The 26,906-nt window shown below is 42.5% G+C and overlaps 1 protein-coding gene across 2 annotated transcripts in view; it reads left to right on the top strand.

The window, feature by feature from the left end:
* The window catches only part of il1rapl2 (interleukin 1 receptor accessory protein-like 2), a 297,022-nt gene that overhangs the window by 12,002 nt on the left and 258,114 nt on the right, over positions 1 to 26,906 (top strand). Inside the window, exon 1 of one of the 2 annotated variants that reach the window (XM_058798969.1) lies at positions 21,272 to 21,748. The exons of the other annotated variant lie outside the window; for it this stretch is intronic. The gene's annotated coding sequence lies outside the window, so the exon portion shown is untranslated. Of the gene's footprint in view, positions 1 to 21,271; positions 21,749 to 26,906 lie in introns of those variants that run through there. 2 annotated transcript variants of the gene reach the window in all.

Genomic DNA, 26,906 nt, shown 5'->3' with positions numbered 1-26,906 from the left:
GATATCTGTGGAAATAAACAGCACTCTTTGTGTGATATAGATTAAGTTAACTATATTAAATTATATAAATATAAAAAGCATACAGAAGCATTTTTGCCGTCCACAATTTAGAATGCCTTGAATTTTGAGTTTTAATAGACTAAATGACATGCGTGCACTCTGTATGTGTGATTTGGTCATATACTTCGGTAATGTCAGATCACACATCATTACAACAAAACTTACCATATTATCGCAGATGATATACTGTATATCGCACATGCACCTTCGACTTGAGTGGAAAATCAAATGACCTGCGGTTGTGCAAGCATTGGTTGTACATGAGCAAAGTGTTTTTAAGAGTCTAACTTGCAAGCGCTAGACCACTGATTCGTCATACCTGCTTTCTTGCAGTTTGTGTTCTTCTGTGTAAGGGAAACAGGTCAATTTAACTCAAAGGGAATCATTTATGATTTTATAGGGAATTTAAACAGAATCACTGTTTTACGGCGATTCACTGAACGAGTCGTATAACATCAATTCTGCGCTGGATATTAAAATCCAGAATATAGTGAAGACACTATTAAATAGCACAGTAACAAGATTGGCAGTTTTAAGACATTAACATGTAAGCACAAAACACAAGATACTTCTCTTTTCAATATAAATAAGACTTTATTGGATAAATCTAAGACATGTAAACTAATCTAACACATGAACACACACATTCACACAAGTTGCAGAAAGAGAGAAAGTGAGGAAAGGATGAGTTTAGAGAATGAAAATGTGAAATCCCAAGTTTACAGCAATATATGCTATTGCATAGACCTGAACAACCATCAATCACTTAATTAACCCTCGCATTGAGTCTCTCAATGAGGCTAACATTTATATTAAATGCACCAGCTCAGCCTGGAAGTTTGTTCTTGCGTTGCCTTTGTGTTAAGGGATTCCTTTTTGTTGTCATTGTAGCAGGAAAGAGGGTTTCCCAAGGTTGCTGATTGGTTGGAAGTTCAGTAGTCGTTGAAGTGATGTCTTTTATGAAGTCAATGTTTGGGCGTTGGCTGAAGATGCTGAGTTGGGCTGGTAGAAGTTTTGAGGCAGTCACAGGCTCGAGTTGAACTCGGAGACAAGGCGTGGCGGCAAAACTTAAACTGAGAACACGAAACTCTTAACGGAAAAGAAACTAAAGTAAAAGAAAGAAAGGATGTAACTAGGTGGTTTTTCTTCTCATCGTGGTGTTAGCAGCTGGCATGTAGGCCAGAGCACGCTCAAAGAGCGCTAAAAAGCAGCGTCAAAACGCAGTGGTAAAAAGGCAAAAGCAAAAAGAGAAGAGAGAGATTTGATGGTGTCCTGAGTTTTAAAGGTGGTTTATTGCAATTTCACTTTTTTAATGTTAGTTAGTGTGTAATGTTGCTGTTTGAGCATAAACAACATCTGCAAAGTTGCAGCGCTGAAAGTTCAATGCAAACAGAGATATTGTCTTTTAAAATTCTAGAAGTTTCATGCCTACAAAAACGGCTGGTAAGGGACTACAACAAACTACTTCCCGGGTCTGATACGTCACTGACCAAGATAAACCCCGCCCTCGGGAACATGTAAGGAAGGGGGCGGGGCCATGCTGTGCTGCTTTAAAGAAGAGGAAGAGAAAACTAGGTGTGCACGTAAAAATCTATTCATATATGAATCGCGATTCTGTCTTCTATCGATTCTAATGGATTCACAAGTTTCAAAATCAATGTTCTAAAACAGCCGTTCTCAATCCTGTTCCTCGCGTCGCCCTGCTCTGCATATCTCTCTCTATCTCTCATTCAGATCGTCAGATCAGCTCCAACAAACTGTTCCAATTATACATTTTCACATAGCAATGAGAAGCGTTATACATGGATGCGTGTGCGGTTGCCATACTGTATTAAAACTTTAATCAGAATAAAAACGTATATTAAAAGCTAACATAAGCAGTAGCATAATAACAGCTTATCTAAACGTATGAGACAACAAACAAACAAACATAGCATTAAGAGCCGTGCTTCCATAGGTTCTGTGCGATCCTCTTCACTAATATCCTCTGCGTCTCAATCGGGCTCAAATTGATAAGCAATATAGACGTTTCTATATTGTTATAAATTAATGTTTACAATACAACCGGAGCACATGCCGCTGAGCTGAGGGGCGGGACATTTAGACGCACGCTCGGCGGTTTAGTGAATCACAACACACTGAGCCAGCTAACCAATCAGAGCCCATCACGCATTTCTGAGGGAGGGGCTTCATAAAAACAGGAAGTAATCGAGGCGTTTGTCAGAGAAGGGACAGAGCGGTGTGGAATAAACGTAAATTATATGAAAAATAATGCATTTTTAAAAAAAATGAAGCATGAACACATGTTAGACTGCACCCCATAAACACAATCAAGCCTAGAAAAAAAACAGTAAACCACCCCTTTAAACTCGGCTTTTGGACACATCCCAACTGGTGTGTTGACCAATTAGATATTATCTTAGCTCGGGTGTTGCTCTGTTTCTCCTCCCCATCCATAAATCTATGATCTATCTTATCAGTCACATGGTCCGAACATTACACGCTCTTGCAAAGTATACTTTTGGATGTGATTTCTATAACCAGAATATGATACTTTTGACAAAGAATTAATCGAAAGAAACGTTTCAAGCATGATTTTTCAAACTCATACATAACAAACATGAATATGAACCTATTTAAGCTAGCTATTCAATAGTTATTAAAAAGACATACACAATAAGTGATTAAAACATGATAGTCATGTGTGGGTTACATGCATAATATGGAGTTATGCATAGAAATGATCAGTTGCTCATAAGTCCTATTAAGATGATTTTGGTGCATCTACACATAGAAGACAGTTTCTGTGCCATTCTGTGCGCATAATGACATGTTCTGTGAAGACTAGAGAGGTTAAAAGGTCTCAAGGAATTTCAGTCTGGTTCTTTGTCTTCTAGGTGGGGGAAACCTCTCCAAGAAAGCCTGCAGCTCTTGATTTCTATCACAGATTTACATGTGATGGTCATGTGACATCTCTTTGACCATTAATCTTAGTTACTTGCACCAAATTGACAAACTCCTTCCTGAGTTGGAATGGTCAATAAGCGTTCTTTTGTTTTAATGTTGTGAACTGCTCAAAGCTGCTAGTTGGTGGACTTGCTTCAGACTCATGGCGCCAGGGTACCGTGGACAGATTTATGACGTTGTATTGTTATCTAGGGGCTCTCTGTGGAATTTGGCTCTTTCGGTTTTTCACCAATCTGATCGAATCTTAATTTGTCTGATTCGCGCTGATATCTTACATCTGACTTTATTTTGTAGTAAGTAACGAATGTGCTTCAGGGACATGTATCGGAGTAAAAGTATACATTTTAATTAGGAAATGTAGTGGAGTAAAAGTGAAAGTTAACAGAAATATAAAAACTCAAGTACAGATACTCCCCAAAAATACTTAATTACTGCAACAAAGTATTATTACTTCGTTACGTTACACCACTGGTTTTAACGTCTCAGTTACGTATGTAACCCTCGTTCCCTGAAGGAGGGAACAGAGACGTCACGTCGAATTGGGATCTCGCTTAGAGAGACCAATACACTTCGAGTGTAAACTAAACTAGGCAACGCACATTGTCATGCGATGATTGCATCCAGCTGCCGCTGATCACAGCGTGAGTATAAATAGGCAGCAGGTGCAGCGCATATTCAGGTTTTTGCTGAGGAGCCGAGCCGGTAACCCGGCCGATCAGCGGTGGTACAGAAGCCGTGGCGACGGGACGTGGCGTCTCCGTTCCCTCCTTCACGGAATGAGGGTTACATGCGTTACCGAGATGTTCCCTTTCAGTCAGTCACTCCGAGTCATGTCGGATGGTGACCGACGAATTGGGATCCCTACCAAAGGGTCACGGATTCTGCCCCTTCCAGTGTCCTGTGGAAGTCTCCTGCGCCCCTTCTTTTTGGTGCAGGACAAGGCTTACCACAAGAAGACCAGTTATTGTTGCTATGGCACTACCCACTCAGTAAGACTGGATAACACTGGGAAAATGTACCCGTTCCACTTGGAACAGGAACGCTGCGGAAGCCCCATCCTTCCCGAAGGAGGTTCAGAAGCACTTACACATATGAACAACCGTTTAGGTACATATGGAAAATAAGGGGACATTGCAACCCTCTTGGAAAATGGCAGAAGTTGCCGGGGAATCACGGACTCTGGAGTTATACCGTGGAATTACATATATGGGATCAATTAGGTCTCTACATATGGAACCCAGCCCTCTACCGGTTCTCACGGATTCATCGAGTGAGGGCCTGGCGCCGGACGGTAAGCCACGTCTGGCTGCCGAGTGGATGGAGGAGCTCGACAGGGTCTACAGTATGGACTCTCTGGAGCAGTTTTAGCAAGCCGACCTGATGCCGGAGCCCCTCAGTGCTTCTACCCGTTTGAGGTGAGAACACAGGAGGATACCGGCTCCACACAAAGACTATAGAATCTAGCGAACGTGTTGGGTGTCGCCCAGCCCGCAGCTCTACAAATATCTGCCAGCGAGGCACTTCGAGTCAACGCCCAGGAGAATGCAACACATCTAGTAGAGTGAGCTTTCAATCTGAATGCGCAGGGCACACCCTGTGCCTGATAAGCCAGGGTGATGGTGTCCACTATCCACTATTTTGCCAGCCTCCGTGACAGACAAAGAGCTGGTCTGAGGTCCTGAAGCTTTGCGTCCTGTCAACGGGACAAAGCAAAGCTAGGGCTGGGTCTGCTTCCTCTGAGGGCAGCACTTGCAGGCTCACTACCTGGTCCCTGAAGGGAGTAGTGGGAACCTTGGGCACATAGACGGGCCGGGGCCTCAGTATTACCTGGGAGTCAGCCGGCCCAAACTCTAGACACGAATCGTTGACCGAAAATTCCCCTACCCTAGGTCCCCTACACTCTTGATGGAGGCCAATGTAAGCAGGAGCAGAGTCTTCATTGAAAGGAACTTCAGCTCGACTCTCTGCAGAGGCTCAAATGGGCCCTGCTGTAGAGCTCTGAGCACTAGAGACAGGTCCCAAGAGGGTATAGAGGAGGGCCGTAGAGGATTTAACCTTCTCGCCCCCCTAAAGAACCTGATGACCTGATTCCCCACCGACTTCCCTTCCACAGGGTCGTGGTTGGCAGAAATCGCAGCCACGTAGACTTTAAGGGTGGAGGGAGACAGCCTTCGCTCCAACCCTTGCTGCAAAAACGACAGCATGACTTTGATCGGGCACTTCCGGGGGTCTTCTCGGTGAGAAGAGCACCATTCGACGAACAGGTTCCACTTCAAGGCGTAAGCATGTCTTGTAGACGGTGCTCTCGCCCGAAGTGATGGTGTCAACTACCTCTTGGGGTAGGTCACCTAGAACCTCCGCGTCCCGTCCAGGGACCAGACATGAAGTTTCTAGAGGTCTGGACGCGGGTGCTGTAAGGCTCCCCATCTCTGAGTCAGTAGATCCTTCCTCAGAGGAATCTGCCAGGGAGGGGCTGTCACGAGGAGCATCAGTTCCGGGAACCAGGTCCGAGTGGGCCAGTAGGGCACCACAAGCAGGACCTGCTCCTCGTCCTCACTGATCTTGCACAGTGTTTGTGCGAGAAGGCTCACTGGGGGAAATGCATACTTGCGAAGGCCCAGCGGCCAGCTGTGTGCCAGTGCGTCCGTGCCGAGTGTTCCTTCGGTCAGGGAGTAAAACAAATGGCAGTGAGAAGTCTCTGGAGACACAAACAGGTCTACCTGAGTGGCTCCGTAACTACTTCAAATCAGCTGGACCATCTGGGGATGGAGTCTCCATTCTTTGGGGAGCGCAGCTCATGACAGCTCGTCGGCTGCCCGGTTGTCCAGAGGAGGAGGTGGCAGGCGAGTTGCATTGAACGTGGCCCTCCAGACGGGGGTGCAGGCATCCGTGTAAACCATGGCATGCCTGGAGACCTGTTCCAGGGGCACTCTTGCCCGGAGAAACGAAAGGTCTGACCACGGGGTGAAGGTTTGGCATATCAAATTGTGGAAAATGGGCATCCAATGACCCCTTTAATGATATGATTGTTTCTGATGGGTAAACACAACTCATCATAAGCTCAGTGCTGTTATTGTGGAGTGATGGAAACAACTGAACACATTATTATGCAGTGCAGTCAATTCCCAGGTAAGGGAAGTAATGATAAATATTAATACATATCTCAAAATTAAGAGTTTCAGGTAATAGGACTGAACAAGCAGCAGCACAGATCACCTTATGTAGGGATTTTCAGTGACGAGTTTTGCAAGTCATCATTGCAGTCAATGCTTTCATTTCAATTTGAATCCCTTCAGTAGAGTGTACCATTGCTCTCTGCAGGTTGAGTTGTTGTGGCGTCACAGATGAAGGTTGTGCTGCTCTGGCTTCAGCTCTGCGAACAAACCCCTCACACCTGACAGAACTGAATCTGTCTAGGAATAAAGTACAAGATGTACGGGTGAAGCTTCTCTGTGCTGTACTGGAGGATCCTTAGTGTAAATTGGAGACACCGTGGTAAGATCATCTCTGTGATACTCACGTGTGTTTGTCCTCAGTAAGACATGTCTTTTAATGTAAGTTCAAAGACTAAAATCTCCATCAATCTCCATTGATCTCCATCACATCACATGACCTGCTGCACCTGTTTTTGACCCACCAAACATTTACTGGAGCTTCAGTTGATTCTGCAAGTTTGATTAATACTGAACTTTCAGGTGAACATTAATGTGTAAAATAGTGAGTAAAAGCCTCGTTTAGTGACTTGTTTAGCCTCCCTTAGCATCTAGGGCAAGTGTTAAAAATGGCACTCTTAAATATAGTAGAATGAACCTATATACTGTATAGAAACACATATCTATGAGAATCAACACACTGGTTTGCAGGAACAGCAGTTTCCTTTCGCTCTTATATCCTGAGCAAAGCTTTTATTTATTTATTTATTTATTTTTTGACCAAGGAAAGTTGACCAAGATTGCAAACACCAAAGACCATCTCTTGTTTTCACTACATTTCTATTCATATACACTGCAAGATGACCAAACATGACAAAATTATGTGTTTGATCACAAGAGTTAATATATGATATGTAATGGAGAGCACATGGCTCCTGTGAAGCAAATGTCCTCCTGTGGGTGTTTATTAGAGGAGCAAGTGACTGTTTCTCCAGATAGATCCATCCTTATATCACTATGATCAACATGCATAAATCTCATATTCAGCAGTATGTGGAAATTATATCTCCTCTCCTGCTCTGAGTCCAGAGTCAGTAACAAACTACAATTCAGACTGTGTTATTGTTCTCTACAGGTTGAGTGATTGTGGCATCACAGATGAAGGTTGTGCTGCTCTGGCTTCAGCTCACACCCATGGCCGTAGCCAGGCTTTGAAAATTAGTGAGGTCCGGATGGGGGGATGGTTGGGGGGAGATTGGATGCTATAATAACCTCTTATTATAGAATTGTGCTATAATAACCCCTATATATACAACTCATTATACACTATTAACACTTTAAAATAGACAAATTTTTGTGAAAGAAAGAAGTTTTCTCTGTTTTGGAGGGATTTTAATTTTTAAATCATACCCTATTTATTGCATCAAAATTTGTTAATACATTTCTATAGTTATGGGGTGGATAATTTTATCAGTTGTTTATTATACATGCAACAATACTGTTATAGTTTTTATTTATAACCATTGCGGTGTAGCTGATAACTTTGTCTAGTGCTCTTATAAATGTTTATAGCATGATTTGTGAAAATTTAACTACTATGAATGACTTGGCATATACTTCTTCATAGTGTTTGCATATTTCATTTTATTCTGTAACCTACTTTTTCTAAATATCTCTGCACTAGTGTTAAATGCTACTGTTTTTGACAGCGTTGATAACGTTTCTGACAGATAATATTAATTTTTTTTAATTTAATTTTTTGCGTTTCCCTTATCGAATGTCAGAAATGGGCTTTTTTGATTACTGGTGATTACGGCGATGCAGTGTTGCCAGATATTGCTATTAAGATGAGCAAAAGCCCATCAGTAAATAAAAATAAACTGAATATATTACAAATCTTTTGCAAATAAGATAAGATAAAGATATCGCTGACCCTAAACCGCAAGGTCCTACATTATTAACTTTCTAAAGTGTCAAATTAAGTGGGAAAGACAAGTCAAAAATGTGCATATTAGCTGGATTTGGCAACACGGAGACTGCGCTCGCGTCCTCACTCGCAACTCTCTCAAGCCTCGTTCACTCCGGCAGCGTCTCGCAGCGATCATTTTCATACCACGGACGCTAAACATTCTTGCAAACTGTCTAAACTGAATTATACATACAGACATATGAGGAGTTTAATAGCAAATTGGTCATTCAGAGAACAAATTTTATTTTTGAACATGAAAAATTTACCGAGGTTCGGACCTCGGTGACCTCATAGCTGGCTACGGGCCTGCTCACACCTGAGAGAACGGAGTCAGACTGGGAATAAATTGGGAGATGTATGACACATATTTGTCCATTCAAGTGCCGAGAAACTGGCGCAAAGCGGATGTCAGTGAAACATATAAAAAAGCTCACATGCACTCAAATTAGCTCTGTAATATGCTCTTATAGTTGTATTCTGTAAATTCTCTGGAATTTTTTAATTGACAAGGCTTTAAAACAAGTGCAAATAAAGAAGTTTAATGAGGACGCTGCACTGAGCTCACCGATCTGAGAAACCCGACACGAGGCTTTCAGTTGCACATAAAACATCTCACAAACACCTGAATTCAGCTCTTGATGTGGTCTAATCGGTGGATTGTATTAAATCGCTTGAATATTTTAATTTAAAAGACTTTAAAACGTGCAAATGCTGTAGTTTTGTGAGCACGTACAGAGTGCTCTAGCTGATCAGTGCGGTCACACATCTCTAATCTTTCAGACTGCTCTGGCCATCAGACAGAAAACAAGATTATTTTGCTTACCCCATTGACAGATTATTTAGCTTGTTTCACGCCAAGACTCACTTAATTTTGACTTGTTTTTGCTGAAAACAAGACAATAATTTTTACTTGTCTAGAAAATCCTTCTTGATTTAAGAATTTTTTGATATTTTGGCAATATTTTGGAAACAAGACAAAAAATCAAAGTAAGAAAAGCATTTTTGTTTTGCAGTGTATTATCCTATCCTGCCCTGGTAATGATCAGATATGTTAGTTTAGCATGTTAGTGTGAATGAAATGTATGTATTTATTTGTATTTTTCACCGATTTTAAAGAGAAACTAAGTGAGAGGAGTTATCTGGCTCCTCCCTCTAGTGGAGTGGAATTGCTCATCTAGAGGGGGCATTTTTTCTCAGCCAATGTAAGTCTATGGGACATTTTTGATTTTTAAAAATTATTTATTATTTAGACATCAGGGCCCACTCGATGAATTTGGGGCTTGTGGCATTAAAGCCCTAGGAGGAGATAGAGTCTGAAAATTTAGTCTCAGAAGAAAAATAAAAAGTTTGATTAGCGTAACAGTATGTTGGCTTTGTCAAGCCAACATAAGACAAGCACCTGAAATTATGTGCTTCATTTAATTTATAGATTAAAATATATATTAATTAAAATAGAAAAAACAATAAATAAATAAAAATTCATATAGTTGCCATAAATGGGGAAAAAAGTTTCTCGTTCGGGACTCGTGAGCAGGACGAGCTGTCGATCACAGCATCGGAGGGTGGGCTCAAGCCATTGGAAGTGGATGACTCGGCTGAGCAGGCCCCTCTGGGTGCCGGGCCTCAGTCTGAGGCTGACGCTGATATGGCAGCCGTGCTTGCCCGGGCAGCCAAGAGCATCGGGCTGGAGTGGTCTCCCCCACCCTGCCCCGAGCGTTCGTGGCTGGATGATTGGTTTCTGATTTCTGGGTGCTGAGCGCGACGCTAAGTCGCGTTCGGCCCCGGTGCCTTTCTTCCCGGAAGTGCACGAGGAGCTGACAAAATCGTGGAAGGCCTCTTTTTCGGCCAGAACACGGTACATCAGCTCCTCTGCCCTCACCGCCCTCGACGGGGTTCAGCGAGGTTGTATACGGAGGTTCCCCAGGTGGAGAGAGTGATTGCAGTGCATCTGTGCCCACAAAACGCCACCACCTGGCGGGGCTGCCCGAGACTCCCGTCCAGGACATGTACGTTTTCTTCGTCCCGAGTGGCGAAGGCTTACACTGCCTCTGGACAAGCTGCATCCACCCTGCACGCTATGGCAATCCTGCAGGTCTACCAGGCCAAGACGTTGAAAGAACTGCACAAGGGCGGTCCTAACCCAGAGGTACTGCAGGAACTGCGTTCGGTGACCGACTATGCTCTCCGAGCTACGAAGGTCACGACTATTGTAGTCCAGGAACGCCACCTGTGGCTCAACCTGGCCGAGATGCGGGAAGCCGAGAAAGTCCGCTTTCTTGACGCCCCCATTTCACAGGTTGGTCTCTTTGGTGACGGCTTTCCTGTAGCTCAAATAGTAGAGCATGGCGCTAGCAACGCCAAGATCATGGGTTCGATTCCCAGGGAAAGCAAGAGCTGATAAAATGTAAAAACTAAAAACAAAACTGTAACTTGATTGCAATGTAAGTCGCTTTGGATAAAAGCGTCTGCTAAATGCATAAATGTAAATGGTGACACTGTTGCCCAGCAGTTCTCCACAGGAAAAAAGCAGACGGAGGCCATCAGCCACATCCTGCCTCGGAGCGGGTCAGGCCACATCCGTCTATTTCCTTCTTCTCTGGGTCACACACACAGTGTTATTGGCCCTCCCATGTGCGAGGGCCTAACGATGACACCATGCATCAGAACCTGTTTGGACACAGACACTCTGTCTCCCAGGGTGGTGTTCGCTCCTTTCGCATGTCACAACTCGCCCGCCATCTCTTACTTTGGAGCCAGCACAGACTCAAGTATCTGCATGTCACTCACATCCCAGGCGACCTCAATCGTGGAGCGGATCTCCTGTCACGACAGGTCTCGCTCAGGGGCGAGTGGAGGCTTCACCCCCAGCCGTTTCAGCTGATTTGGAGTCAGTCTGGCCAGGCACAGGTGGACCTGTCTGCCTCGTCGGAATCGACCCATTGCCAGTTGTAGTACTCCCTGTCCGAGGCTCCACTCGGCACAGACGCACTGGCACACAGATGGCTCAGGGGTTTACTCAAGTACTTGTTTCCCCCAGTGAGCTTCATTGCACAAACATTGTGCAAAGTCAGGGAGGATGGAGAGCAGCTCCTGTTTGTGGCCCCTCATTGGCCCAACCGGACCTGGTTCTCGGAACTCGTGCTCATGGCATTAGGAGGCATGGCATGCTTTTTTACAGTATAGTGTCCCCGTCACTATACTGGGGCGTTAGGACCCACACAGACTGCAGGGTGAGCACCCCCTGCTGGCCTCACTAACACCTCTTCCAACAGCAACCTAGTTTTTCCCAGGAGGTCTCCCATCCAGGTACTGACCAGGCTCAGCCCTGCTTAGCTTCCATGGGCAACCGGTCTTGGGCTGCAGGGTGATATGGCTGTGGCCATATGGAAGGCAAATCGGTGGGGAAGCACGACCTGATTATCAGATTCCTCAGAGGCTGAACCCTCCGAGGCCACGCCTCGTTCCCTCTTGGGATCTCACTATCGCCTTACAGGCTTTACAGGAAGATCCATTTAAGCCCCTTCAGTCAGTTGAGTTCAGTGCCCTCTCTATGAAGACGGCCCTCCTGACCGTGCTCACTTCAGTCAAGAGGGTGGGGGATCTCCGAGCCCTCTCCGTTAACGAATCATGCCTGGAGATCGGGCCGGCAGAATCTTACGTTGTCCTGAGACCTTGGCCTGGATATGTGCCCAAGGTTCCCACCACTCCTTTCAGGTACCAGGTGGTAACATTGCAAGCTATTCCCTTTCAAGAAGGGGACCCCGAACGGTCTTTGTTGTGCCCAGTGCAAGCCCTGCACAAATACTTAGATCGCACTTAGAGTTTCAGATGTTCTGAACAGCTCTTTATCTGCTTTGGAGGACAGCAGAAGGGGAGGGCTGTCTCCAGACAAAGGATTTCCCACTGGATTGTGGATGCAATCCTAACGGCCTATCGGGCCAAAGGCCTACCCTGCCCTCTGGGAGTGAGGGCTTCAGCAATGCTTCAGCAGCCTTGGCGAACGGGGCCTCTCTAGCAAATATCTGTAGAGCTGCAGGTTGGGCTACACCTAATACATCTGCTAGATATTATAATCTATGAATGGAACCAGTTTCTTCTAGAGTCCTGAACTTCAGTTCTTTGACTCAAGAGACTGGTAGGTTGTAGAGCTTGCTGCCAGCGCTACTCCCCACAGGGTGATTATGAGGTTATTCAGTCCAGCTCAAGTTTATTTTATGAACTCTGGACTACCTTTCCATTGTATAGCACTCCACTTAGCGAAGTTCGGCGGAGGAACTCGCTATTAGAATCCATTATGATGTAAGTCCCCTTGAGTGAACTCTCGTATTGGGTTACTGCTCCACAGGTAGCGGCTCCACATGGGGCTCCCTGTGTATATTCTCCACTGTCAACAGGTTCTGAGTTTTGGTAGTTCCCCCCTTACGCGGAGCCCACCTCAGAATCCTCTTTACATGTTACCTCTCCATGGGGTAGGATGTGATCTCCGTAGTGCCTTTCCCCCATGGGGGAATAGTCACTGTCCCAACGTTCACCACGAACACTTTTCAGCTGAATATATAATGGTAAGTATTACTGTTGGGAAAAGGCTCCGGCTGAGGGGACCTTTGCCTTTATGGCGACTCTCCCAGATGTTGGAGAGTGAGGTCTTAAGTCTTGGGCGTTGGAAGGTTACGAAGAGGAGAGGTGCATTTGGTCGTGGCACACTGGCTTGTCAACATTTGCGCCCCCGTGGACTCATGACGCAGTTCGGCAGCTGTGGCGTTTTCCATGGGGACCCCTAGTGTCACACACTCGACACAACGTTGAAGTGAACGACAGAAGGGGAACGTCTGGTTACGTATGGTAATGGTAATGGTAACAAGACGTTTTACATGGAGAGGTGGGGTAAAGTAATGTTTACCAGAGCTTCTCAGTGATTTTAGTCCTGTCCGAATGTGCCATCTCAGTAATCGTTACGGACGATGTCAGTAAAGATTACAGCGATTTTTACCTTCTGTAAAAAGGTACTAATCCCGTGCGAACAGACCAGCAGTAAATATGTATGTAAATATTCCGTAATTTCCTATTTATAAGTAAGTTTTCTGCGTTTTTTTCCACGCTTGAAGAAGCATTCAGTTGCGTTCTAGGAGATGGGACAAGTCTGTGGCAAACCTTGAATGTTTTTAGAGGCACAAAACTTCTGTTAGCTTTAGGTAAGTGCCTATTGCAAACAGAATCCAAACATAATTTAATTAATAAATCGATCGATGTAGCATGAACATGACAACAGGGAGGTGATGGCGCTGCGTAAATCGAGTTACTTCTCCCACTTCTGTTTTTTTTTCTGAGATATCTTATCCCGTGTGAATTGGCCATTAATATTACAGACGTCCTGTGGTAAATTAACATTACTCCATCTACCTGTCACGCCCCTGGACTGTTTTGTTGCATTTTGCTCCCCATGTGTTCCCTGTGACCCAGTTTCTTCCCAGTCTGATTGTGTTAATTTGATTCCAGGTGTGTCTCCTTAGTTCCTTGATTGTCCTGTCTTTAAAACCCTCAGTCCTTTCAGTTAGTGTTTGTCGGTCTTTAAGTGTCTACCCTACCTGTGAGCTGTGTTCCTGTCTGCATATTAAACTCCCGTGTTGTTAATTCCTCGTCTCCTCGTTCCTGGTTCCCGTGCTCCCCGTGAGCTGTGACACTACCCTTGTAAAACGAATCCAGTCCGAATAGGGCTTAACACATGCTGACAGTCCTGGCTCAAGAGAAATTAAACATCACTCCCTGATGGCCAAGCAAGGGATCCACCCAACTGGATTGGGTTGTCCCTCTTATTACACAGCTACTTTCCAAATAAACTTTCTTATTAAACAGCTACATAACAAATAATTAGAAAAGAAATTAAAAATTGCATTAGCTCAAATCTCTAAGCTTCTGTAAATAAAAAATTCCTAGCAATTGATTTTTAGCCAAGACGAACAAACAAGTTCAAACGAGACGATTATTTTATAGGGGCAGTCATACCTCTATTTAAATCACTTTTCACCAAATAAATAATGACAGGGACATGAAATATTGATTTGAGTTAAAACTCTTTTAAATCCGTATCTAAAACCGTATAGAACAATCATCCTGGCAATGAGGTGAACAAATATTCAACAAATATCACATTACTATTTAAACTCAAGTTCTCTGATTTTATTTTCAGTACACTTGATAAGTGAGATGCAAAATGGCATCAGTTGCGTTTCTATGAAATGAGAGAGAGCAAGAATCAGTGGTGTGACACAAGAGACATGAATTAGGCTGGACGAGGGAACTGTTTTTATCAAAGCATCAACACCAACACTGATTGTCTCCATAGCTGAGTTTCCATAATTGCTTCTGCTATTTCCTGTTTATTTCTGTGCAGCTGCTTTGAAACAGTCTTTATTATATAAAGCATTATAGAAATAAAGGTGACTTGACATGAAAGAAGCAGATATAGAAGATATAGATACTGACCAATCAAAATCAAGCATGTCAAAAAGTATTAGCCCAATTTTAATTATATGTAATTAAAATATAACAAATACAAAAAATTATAATGTAATTATAGGGTCATTCTTAAAGTTTGGTGCATTTTGGGCCTAACTGTGAACAAGCATAAATTCCTTAAGACTCCCAGCAGTAAATTTGCAGTCACATTAGCAAAACTTTTGCAAACTTTCACAAAAAAATTAGACATTGCCTATTGCAGTATAACTGTATGAAGCACATCTCATGCAGAAGTCATTTTCAAACCAAGCAGCTTTCAACTAATGCAAATTTGTGTGACCAACTTGAAAATTCGCGTGCAATTTCTCGATTTCGCGTGCAAACTTTTGCCAAGCAAATGGTAAATGTGAGCGCATCTTAACAAGTATCTAACTTGCCTGACTGTGATCAGAATCAGAAAGGCCCAAATTGTATTCACCTACCTGTCAGGAAGGAATACAGAGACACACATTAAAGACTGTACTATCAATTTAGCCCACTAAGAGGAGCCACATAATAAACAATATTTTTTCAGTCTGCAAAGGCTTTAGTAAAGAGCTGGCTTTTTGTTGCTTGTAACATGGTACTGTTTGCATAAATAGCAAAAGGAATCAATGTCTGCAAACCATTCATTGTAAACTGGAAAAAATATATATATTATACTAACTACTGTATATGTCTATGCAGGTGTACTTTTGTCATAGATACTTCAATAGTCCAATACACTACATTTTTCTTTGACAATCTTCAGACACATATCAATTTGCACATTTTAGTACTTTAATAAATTAATTAATTCAGATTCATGTTCTTAATAGCAAATGTGGAGGAAGGATGAACTTAAAATATGGAGCGGTATTTGTGTGTGCGCATGCCTTTTTTGTTTAGGACTGCTTCCTATCTGTATATTGAATTATAATGATTTATTTTAATACTTGTGTAACCCACTTCTGGTTGATTACACTAGCTCTAGCTTCAAATGCACTTTTAGTAAGGCAATAATAATTACAGACAGCACAACAATTAAAGGAAATACAAAACTAAGAATACAAAAGCTGGCATAACTAGAGAGAGACAAAAAAAAACAACAACAACAACACACAATGCCTTGTTATCAGTGTCTTGATACCAAAGAATGCTTTAGATGTAAAAAGAAAGAGTTCCAGATCAGGGCCCGTATTCATGAAAAAACTAAGAAAAGTGTTTTTTTCCCCTTACAAATAAAGTAAAGATCTTAGTAAAGATAAAAGTGAACGTTTCAGAAACATCTGTGTATTTGACAAATATTGGATTTTATTCACTTCATCTGTGATAGAGTATGCAAACACTGTGAGACTACAACCGGGAGCAGAAAGTGTCCGGCTTGACGGCTCCGTTTTCAACTCTGCCCCCGACTGCAACCGGCTACTCTCTCCGATCGATCTGTGCAGTGCTGCATGAAGCACCTAAAAGGTGTGTTCGACTTCATGCAGCGCCGCACAGACCTATCGTCTATACAAACATATACTATTTAAATACCAATAAAGTGGGGTTATATTTGCTTTTATCAGTGTTTTTTATTAAATGTGACTCAATATAACATTGCGCCAACAAAACTGCGCAAGCTGAGTGAGCCGGCTGCTCTGGAAACACTATCGCGGTACTTTGATGCCACACGTGACAGTGACGTGTCGCCTCTGGCTTGCTCAGTCGGGGACACTTAATTTCTAGCGATTATCGCCGATTTGATTGCACAGATACTATTTAAACTAAACTGAGCTAGACAATGACATCTCTGAATTCAATAATGAAATGCCTTTAACTGAAAATTGAAAATTGAGTGTTTAATCTTATCATTATACATTACTGACACTCTATCCTCCAATTTGATACTGTTAAGTGCTTTGACACAATCTGTATTGTAAAAGCGCTATATAAATAAAGGTGACTTGACTTGACTTGACGTGGCGTCGGCGCCGGTTCAAGTCGGACAAATTTTCTAACCGGCATGCACTGCTTCAAGTCAGTCACCGATCGGTCTGCATGGCGCTGCATGAAGTCGAACAGACCTATTATCTCTCTTATAGGTGCTCTCTCTTCCTCGGAGGAGGTTGAGTTGGCAGCAGGGGCTGCTGGCGGGAGCAGCCCCAACCGTGTTCCGGCTCCAGGGAGTGTCACCTCTCGTACTCCCCAGAATTTTGGAGCTTGCAGCTCTAAGTATACCAGAGGCCAGTCTCGAGAGACTGGTTCCCTTAGTAGGTCACCTGTCAGTGTGGGAGCACCTGCCAAGTGTGTGTCATTGGGTCCTGCCTAGCAGGCTCTGGTTCTACCAGTCTAGTCTTCCTTCCGGTCTGAGGACCGTCGTTTCAACAGAAGACTTCAATAAGAGAGTCCGGATGCTTATGGCTTAGGACTTCGGGGGGCAGGCCCCTCTGGGGAAGAGCGGTGTACACCGCATCACACGGTGCCCGTCTCTCCTCAGTGCCCTCAGGAGATCAGTCTGCCAACCCTGCCGGTGTTCCAGGGCGCAGCGGTCTCCCGCGAGTGTTTCTCTCAGTTACCGCCTGGAAACGTAGCTGTACTAAGAGGCTCGCCACCTCCACGGAGGTCTCTAGAGCAGCTAGATCGGACGTCCCTGCCAGTCCTCTGCTTCAGGCTACCGAGCTAGCAGCTCTAAGTATACCGGAGGCCAGTCTCGAGACTGATTCCCTTAGTAGACTATTTGGGAGCGTGGAAACTACTGCCAAACGTGTCCCCGTGGGTCCTGCACACTGTAGAGTAAGGCTATAGAATCCAGTTTGGTTCTCCTCCGCCTCAGTTTAACGGGGTCATCCCCACTATGGTGGGCCCCGAGCAGGCTCATGGAGCGGAAGTATTACTCCTTTGAGGAAGGAGGCCATCGAGGTGGTCCCTCCTCACATAGTAGAGTCTGGGTTCTACAGCCGGTACTTCACTGTTCTGAGGAAGGATGCAGGGTTGCGTCCTATTTTAGATCTGCGTCATTTGAACCGCTCAGTCAGACGACTGAAGTTCAGCACGCTCACACTCAAACAAGGTCCAAGGACTGGTTTGTCACGATCGATCTAAAAGGTGCACGTCTTCATCCTTCCTCATCACAGGAAGTTCCTTAGGTTTGCTTTTGGGGGCAAAAGCTTACCAACACCGAGTTCTTCCTTTTGGCCTTGCACTCTCACACAACACTTTCACGAAGTGTGTGGATGCTGCTCTGGCTCCTCCGTGATCCCAGGGCATCCGCATACTCAACCACATGGTATGGCGGTTCGACATCGAGATGTCATTCTCGCTCACATGAAAGAGCTGGGGGTTAAGGCTAAACGGCAATAAAGGTGTGCTTTCTCCATTATAGAGGACCACTTATCTCGGCGTGGTGTGGGATTCGACCACGATGCAGTGCAGGCACGTGTGTCCCCTGCTCGGTTCGAGTCGATCCTCACGACAGTCAAGAGGGTGAGAGAAGGTCGGTCACTCACTGCCAAGCAGTTTCAGAGACTGCTGGGTCTGATGGCAGCTGCGTCCAATGTGGGTTACTTTTGGCCTGCTGTACAAGAGACCCCTACAGTGGTGGCTCAAGACCAAGGGGTTCTTCCCGAGGGGAAACCCGCTTTGCGTGCTCAAGGTCACGCGGCGCTGCCTTCATGCCTTAGACATGTGGAGGAAACCTTGGTTCTTATCTCAGGGCCCGGTGCTGGGAGCTCCTGGCTCTCTGTGGAGATTTCTGTCAGGAGGGCTCTCCTCTTTTAGGCGGAGGGTACTATCTTCACCCCCGCTCGGAACGGTGGAAGTTATGGGGGCACATCTTGTAGCTTCTGGTCTCTCAACCGAGTTTGTTGAGACCATCCTCCAACCCAGAGCTCCCTCTACGAGGAAACCGTACGCTTTGAAGTGGAAGCTTTCACTTCTTGGTGCGGAGACCGCCAGCTCGACCCAGTCAAATGCCTAGTTGGTACAGTTCTGGAGTTCCTGCAGGCCCGATTCTCCACAGGGTCGACCCACTCCACCCTAAAGGTCTATGTGGTGGCCATTGTGGCCTACCACGCCCCTCGGGGTGGCCAGTCAGTAGGCAGACACCCCCTAGTTACATGTTTCCTCCACGGTGTGCTGAGGCTGAGGCCTCCGGCCAGAGAAATTTATGCTAAGTGGTGGATTAGGATGCTATTCCATAGCCTCGAGTCCTCTGATCTCCCCTCTCCTTGGGGGTCAAGGCTCACTCTCCAGAAGCTGGAGGACTAGGGTTACTTACGTAACCTTGAGACGTTTCTTTCGGTCTCCATCCCCTTTTTAAAGTGTAAGCAATGTTTAAATACCTCATTCATTCATGCTGCAAAAAATGCTTTTCTTGGTATGTTTGTCTTATTTCAAGTACAAATATCTAAAAACTCTTTAAATCACAATGCATTTTCTATGTAAGAAAAATTATATAAAATGTTATTCTTGTTTTCTGGGGGGAAACAAGTGCTTAAGTGCACTTTAATCAAGTAAAACAAGTAAAAATATCTGCCATGGGGTAAGAAAAATAATCTTAATCTGCAAATGTAAAAAAATTTTGTTTGTTTACCCCAAACTTTTAGTGAGGCTATCCAGTCTAATAAATTATGTTCACTTGATAGCATCTTACTACGGAGCCCGGGAAGTCACCTCTTGGAAAAAAACAAAACAATCCGTGGCGATGGTTTTGCAATTCGTCCCCTCAGTTTATAAACTGTACTCACAAATTCTTAAACTGTTCTCTTGGTTTAACAAACCATATCCACGGATTAATCTGTGCGCTCAGATTTTGTAAACCGTACCTTCGGTTTTTAAATCCATACCCACAAATTCATAATCCATGCACACGTTTTCGCAATCCATTCCCACGGGTTTGTAAACTTTTTTGTGAGCATTCACTCTTTAGTCGAAATATTTGAGGCAGTGTCACTCACCGCATTTTTCTATAGGGAGTGGGCCTGCCTCTGTTTTGCATGCTGGAACATTATTCCAGAGTTATCGGAGAAAGATGATTCTCCATAGTTGCTTACCTCATCTCAGAGAACCGAGGTTATGTTAAGAAGAGCATGACCGTTCATTGAATATGTTGATATAAGATTTTATGCTATTTATGGTCAAGAGAAAAAAAAATTATGTGTGTGTGTGTGTGTATCCATCTTTGATCTCGTAGGTTCTGATCCAATATAAGAAGTGAGAACTGTCCATCTTAACTGCATTTGTTTCACTCTTACTCAGAAACGGGCCTATTTTTCATTGCTTAAGCTCAAACTGATTGTCTAAATAGTGACAGATCCACATGTAAGTCTCAAAACACACACACACACACACCATGTTTTATGGGTTCATTCCATAGGCGTAATGGTTTTTCTACTGTACAAACTGTATTTTCTATCTCCATTTCTATTTCCCTAACTCTACACTTAAACCTAACCCATCACACTAAACTACAGACATTTTTTTTTAGATTTCCAAAAAAACTTCATTTTGTATGATTTATAAGGTTGTTTCCTCAGGGGGACCAAAAAATGTCCCCACACGGACAAAATTTATTGGCATTACTATCCTTGTGGTGACATTTGGTCCCTATATAGTGTAAGAAATACCAGGCGCACACACACACACACACACACACACACACATATTTAACAACCAAATCTTACATCTAAACCATTCAAAAGTTTGTTTGCACACTTGTACATTTATGAATAGCACTGCATTTGTGAAACACATTTTTTGGAAGTATTATTTTATGTATGAGTGAATTTTGGTTATTGAGAACATTATTTTTTTGTTATCAAATTTTGTAAATGTCTAATTGTACTTATTTCTTTTTGATTGGCCATCATGTGTTACAAGAACGCTAATGCACCAACCCAAAATGTAATGAGCAAGCAATACTGAATGTTGCAGTGCTGATATAGCTTAAATGAAATTATTATAATTATAAAACAAATTAGTAATTTAATAGATATGTTTTTGCTATTGTTTCTTTCCTAATTGTTTAATCTTTTCCTCCAGATTTTGTTATGCTTCTTATGGTATTAGATATCAGTGTTGCTTACATTTAATGACTGATAATAAACCAACATGTTATTCATATCACCGCAGGGCGGCGCCAACGGTGACACGCATGTTGTCATAAAGTGCTGCAACACTATTTCAGCTTCTACAAATATAAGATACAATATCTTTTGTCTGCATTTTCACATATAAGGACCACCACTGATGTGGTTTTATAACTGATGTGCGTATAAAAATAATTCGGCTTCAGCGGCTCAGTGCTGAAGAACAGCTCCAGTCCGCAGCAGAACGAACTCTCTCTATATTCCACATACAATCACGAGCATTGAGCGCCTCGAGACGATTGAACGAATCGGTTCGTTCGGACGGTCAATTTAAATGAACCGGTACACGGACTCGTTTGACGAAGAGTTGCCTGAAGTAATTCAAGGTGTCATATTGCAGTACAAGTTTTAACCAAACACAACTTTGTTTTCGATTACACTATTGTCTTCCGGTATCCAGCGTGTTATACAGCGTTACTCGCCGCGCTTTCTATCGAGTCATTCACAAATGCTGCGCGAATCGGTTCTTCCGAATCACTGAACAAACGTTTCAAAGGATGATTCGTTTGCGAATCGGACACCAACACTGTATACTGCATTCCTATTAGGAGTAATATGGTAGTGTACCGATCCGAACACAGCTCTGTAACCGCATGTGTGATAAGACTGAACTCTCCATCTATCATCTGCTTCTGAGGCGCTTCCAGGACTCCGTTCACTTTCCTGAGGGACCGCAGCAGAGCAGTCCAGTCTCCTGCAGGTGCGGGGAAGAGAGCTGAGAGGATGGAAGTTCTCTGTGGATGCCCAAACTAACAGCTCCAGCAGATCATACATGACCATCAGCAGAAATAACTTTGGCGACTTCTGACAAACTGCATCGTTATACTGCCTGACATTGCCTCGATATTTACTGTTCATCTCAGATCATCTCGCTTCAGTTCCTCTGCGGTTCTGCTCATCTTCATGAAGTACATCTGATTTAAACTTGTGGAAATACATCGCAGACATCACTTGTTCATCTGACGTGCGAAGGTGAAGGCACTCAGCATCATCCAGTAAGTTGACTGAATGAATAACGCACTGACTGTGTTATATCTCTCGTGTTAACACAACTTTACCCTGAAAGCGGACTGTTCTGTTCAATGCATAGCTATTAATGATTGTCTGAAGATTTACAGTAAGAAATACTTGATGAAAACTGGTAAGGGACGGGTTGACCACTGTAAAAGTCACCATGGTAACCAGTAAAAGATGGTACTTGAATGGATTTATTGTTGCACTGTAAAAAGTGTAATTGTGCAGTTGTTACCCTTCATTCCTGCTTGATCTCACCTAGCTTTAACCCAGTGTAGTCAGATTGATTCGGTCACTGTAAAACATATTTTTGCCAATATCTTGCCATATATAAGTTTGTTATACACTAAACCAGTGGCGGCTTGGTTTTAGCTGTCTCAGTCGTCAGAAAATAAAAAAATAAACAAAAAACAAATAATATAAAATAAATTCAAATAAAATAAAAATAGGTAAACGTTCTGAAAACTGCTTACGATTATTGAAGGAACAATAGGCCTGCATGTATCTTATAGTACCATGGATACTATGGCAGATTTGATAAGGGTTAATATAACTTGGATGGTTTTATATGCTCTTATAAGTCGCATTATATATGAGATCAGACATGCATGGACTGCATCAGTGTCAAACATTCGGTGATATTCAACGGCAACAAGTGTTTTCGATCATGCGTTTCCGTATAGGTTTTTATTCGTGTTTAGTTTCTCTGTGGCTGATGTCTTCATCATCTGTGGAGAATGAGTGGCTAAAGGTAATGGATGAAGATTTGGAAAGATTTTAAAATCTTTGTAAGAGACTTTAATGTGGAAATAATTTTCAGCTAATAATAGCTTACAAATGTTGGGTTTATGTAAAACATGATGGCCTTTGTGTGTGTGTCGGGGGAAATACCTTCATACATGCAAGATTCACACACACACACACACACACACACACACACACACTGCAGTGTGCATCGTACTTTACCCTTTAGCTTGCATTAGTTGTTTAGAACAGTGGCTCTGGATTTCAATATTTCATGCCTGACTCGTACACATTTTGAAAGCATCTCTGGTGGATTGACCATTTGATGCAGCACTAGATCTGTGTCTATGTTCCTGTAATGTTGATAGACTTAAATCTGGCGGAGGTCTTGGAGTTTGGACTGTTCTACCTCTGCAAATCACCGTGGCTCTATGCTTGATGTATAACACAGAAAAGCGACTCTATCAATGAGTTTATTCCACTGCATAATGCTGTGTTTTAATGAGCTGAAGTCTGAAGAGAGAGCAGGGCTAATGGCTTGTTCTCTGATGTACAGTAGCAGTGCTTGATTATTTTGGCTGCAAATGGATGATGGATTAATGAAGAGTTCTTGTGGCCTGTAGCCGTTGTAATTTCTCTTTAATTGCACTCTTGTTTACTGACACTAAATCACACGAGTTTAAGCTTTTTTCCCTTTACTAATAATATACATATTTTCTATTACAATTATTAAGAAATACAATGTGTGTTAGAGGAAAGCAGTAGAATTTTTTAATTTTATTTATTTATTTATTTTTCACGTATAGCCTTTTGCCAACACGGTAGATATGAAATCTCTAATTCTGTAGTCTGTATCGAATCAGTGTCCTGTGTTAGGATGTGTGGTAATTCATCGGATGTAGTATTTTTAATAGTTGCTGTACTGCCTCCATAATTAATGTCAAATTAACAAATGGTTAATGCATTTAACAATGGTTTTAATGGACAATACAACATGCAGTCAGGTTTAAAGCATAACAGTTTACCCTCAAAATCTGGCATGATTTACTTTTTTTTTTTTTTTTTCCAAAATCAATGTCAAAAAAGAGCCCTTGCATCTCGGTCTGTTCCCCACACAAAGCTCACGGGAGTAAGAAAATAGTATGAGGGGTAGGAATGACACAAGGCTTAGTAAATAGACAAAATGTCTATTTTCAGGTGAACTAGTCCTCTACAAAAAAAAAAAAAAAGGCTTTGTAGAAGCACTTTAAGTTTCATTGGTTTGTTGCCATAGAGTGAACGTGTGGAGGTGAATCCAGCGTTCGTAAAGCCCGAGACCGGCGAAAGCGAGTGAAACGAAGCCTCTGCGTTTGCAGGAGAGCATCTTCACGCGCTCTGCATGCAACAGTGCTGTGAAACTCTGGCTAAATGAAAACAGATGACAGTGCCAATCCCCACGTGGGTGCTGCCTGCCTCTGCCACCACCATTTATCACCGTCAACTCCCTCGGCCTCTTAGAGGAAAAAAGTGCTCTCGTGTTTGCCATGGAAGAAATTCTAATCTGCTGTCTTCAATGGAGCTCTTTGTAGCTGGCAGCCAGGACCAAACACAAGTGGAAATGAGTTTCCACAAGCTGAATTTTATTATTGTGTAAACTGGTGACAATTCACACGCATTCCTCGACATTTCATTTCAAATGAAGTTGCTATTACGAAGAGACGTTTTAGCTCGGAGACTTATACTAGAGGCGTTGAGCTCATTGTGGATCGCAGAAAGAGTTGTTTGTGTAAAGATAAATCGCCACGAGCTGGCGTATTTCCACATGCTCTTTCTGTACAAGCCCAGCTCTCCACTGAACAAAATAGCTGCAACTCGAAGTTGAATAGATTTATTTGAAAGAATTTTGCAAGCGGACATTTATAATTAAATTTCACAAGTGCAAATCCAGTCTTGATGGATGCTCATCCGACAGTGCATAGCCATAATCAAATAGACTGAAAGAGACAAGGCTACTTAGCATTTAAATGGCCTGTGCAGTGTTAGAAGAAGCCAGCGAGAGGCGTATAAATATTGAGAGGAAGTCTCTTTTATGAATGTGAGACGATGTGGGCAGATAAAGAAGGTCAGACAGCGACGTATCACAAATAAAGTCATGCTGTTGAATAACTGCAAAATATTCTTGAAAATTAGAAATGCACATCCTATTAAATTGAGCTACTATAAATAAAAATAATGGCCTGGACTATAATATTTTTTATGTTTATACTAAAATAGAATACTAAACATATTAAAACAGAATTATCAAAAAACAAAATGAATAAAGATTTAAATATTTTCAATTTGCATTAAAAATGTTCAGTTAACTTAATACAGTAAATATTTTTTGAGCTTTTATTACTATTATCTCTTATTCAACTATTATTATTAATGGTTTCTTTTTGGACCGTTACACCGTGTCCTCAACAGACACAACACAATAAAGCAACAAGTGATAATATGTGTCTCCTTCTGTGTTAATAAGAGGGTTTTTTTTCTTTCCATAACAAGTGATTGATTGTTTATTAGTTGATTCTGATAATTGCAATGTTTGCTTTGAGCATGACTCTGACCCATTCAGCTCAGTTTACAGATGATTATGAACATGAGAGATGTGCATTATGGCATTCACACATTATCATCCAATCACACAATCATAGCGTGATGCTGGCGTTTCCTCCTCTTACGTGAATCTTTGGCTGTATTCGGCTTTTAGCGCTCATTGAAAACAAGACAAGGAGATGAAAACAGACTCCCTCGGAAACCCATTCTGCTGCTTTCTTACTTTGTATTGTTATTTCAATTTTAGGAAGATGAGGAGGCGCAGCTTTACTTGCCTCTTTGGAGAGAATATCCCACCCTCATCCATATGTGCATATGTATTATAGATAAACATGATGATGTATTCATGAGACACATGCTACTGTAGCTGCATATGGGGTAGTCAGTTATATGCTTTTCTCCATAGACTTCCATTGTAAGTGCATAACTGTCAGCTATCAACCCTAGATGCCATTTTTTATTTTTTTTGCTGTTCATAAGAGCTCTTGAAAAACAGGCAGTGGCCGTACAGCATCGTTTGACTTGCTCAAGTCATAATACGAACTGAACATTAGGGCTGTGAATTCATGCAGACCCCATGTAGTAAAATAGGACGGCACACAGTAAAATTGTGGTGCCCCAATTGCTCTTTGTGCCGCCACCTTATTCTGACATTTTAATGGTTGGAAAACCAACAAAAACAAAATCATCAGGCAGACACCGAAACAGAAAACAGAGAGGCAACTGACAGATCATCTCAGACACTATTTACTGACATTGTATTGAATTTACCAAACCAGATATTCATTAAGTGATCTGTAGTGTTCTACAGAAGAAAACAGTGACATGAGGGTGAATAAATGATGAATGTGGAAACTATTCCTTTCTTTGAGATAAGCATGTTACTTGGCAGGATTAAAGAAGCTGTCAGACGGAGGCGTCTGACGGTCCTACACACAGTTCTCACCTCCCCCTAAACAACACGCAAACAATAATATGAGAATAGCCAAAAGTGCGTGTGCAGCATGTGAATGTGCAGTGGGCTCACGTTTTGCAGTCTTTTCATCTCTCGTTTGCTCTTGGCTGAACAGACACTGTCACAGAGGAATCGCTGTGGAGCAGCAGCAGTATTAGCTGTCAATCATTTTACACACCTTACAGCTCATTTGCTTCTGTCGTGAGGCAGAATTAGTGCTTGTGAGGATTCCCTATTCGAGAAGCCTTTAGTAAATCAGAACACCTGGATGCTTTTCAGATTTTGTACTCTGAAAGTTATAATAAAAGTATTAAATGTTTAGGAAACAATGGCCTAACATAAACTATGGAGCATAAAAGAAGATAATTTGAGAAACATCTCAGTATTTTTTGTTCATGCATTGAAAGTAGTGACCAAAACAGCTTAGTTGCCAACAGTTTTCAAAATAACTTATTTTATGTTGTGCAAAGGAAAGTAAGTCATTCAGGTTTGAAACAACGTAAATGTTGACAGAAATTATTTATTTTATTTATTTATTTTTGGTGAACTATGCCTTTTAATGTTTATTTATTTATTTATGTTTTGCAATAAATGAAATTATACCCTAAAGAAGAAACTAAAACTACCAGCAGGTGGCAGTAAATGTATTTTTGAGTCAATTCGTTCAAACGGCTGATTCATTCAGGAATGAAGTAAACGGTATACAGCTAATATACTGTACAGCATATACAGTAATGCCACGCTCTCTGATGAGGTTTGAGGTTTGATTTGATTAGTGGTGCTTGTGTCCGGTATGGTTCAGTGATGAGTCGATGTCTTCCACTGGTTATGCTGATTGTTACAGTAGAAAAGCAGCTGGAGCC

This window comes from Onychostoma macrolepis, chromosome 14, assembly GCF_012432095.1.
Source record: "Onychostoma macrolepis isolate SWU-2019 chromosome 14, ASM1243209v1, whole genome shotgun sequence".
In the NCBI taxonomy this organism is placed as follows: Eukaryota; Metazoa; Chordata; class Actinopteri; order Cypriniformes; family Cyprinidae; genus Onychostoma; species Onychostoma macrolepis.
Note: the sequence above shows the minus strand (reverse complement) of the source record. Positions and strands in the feature narration are given on the sequence as shown.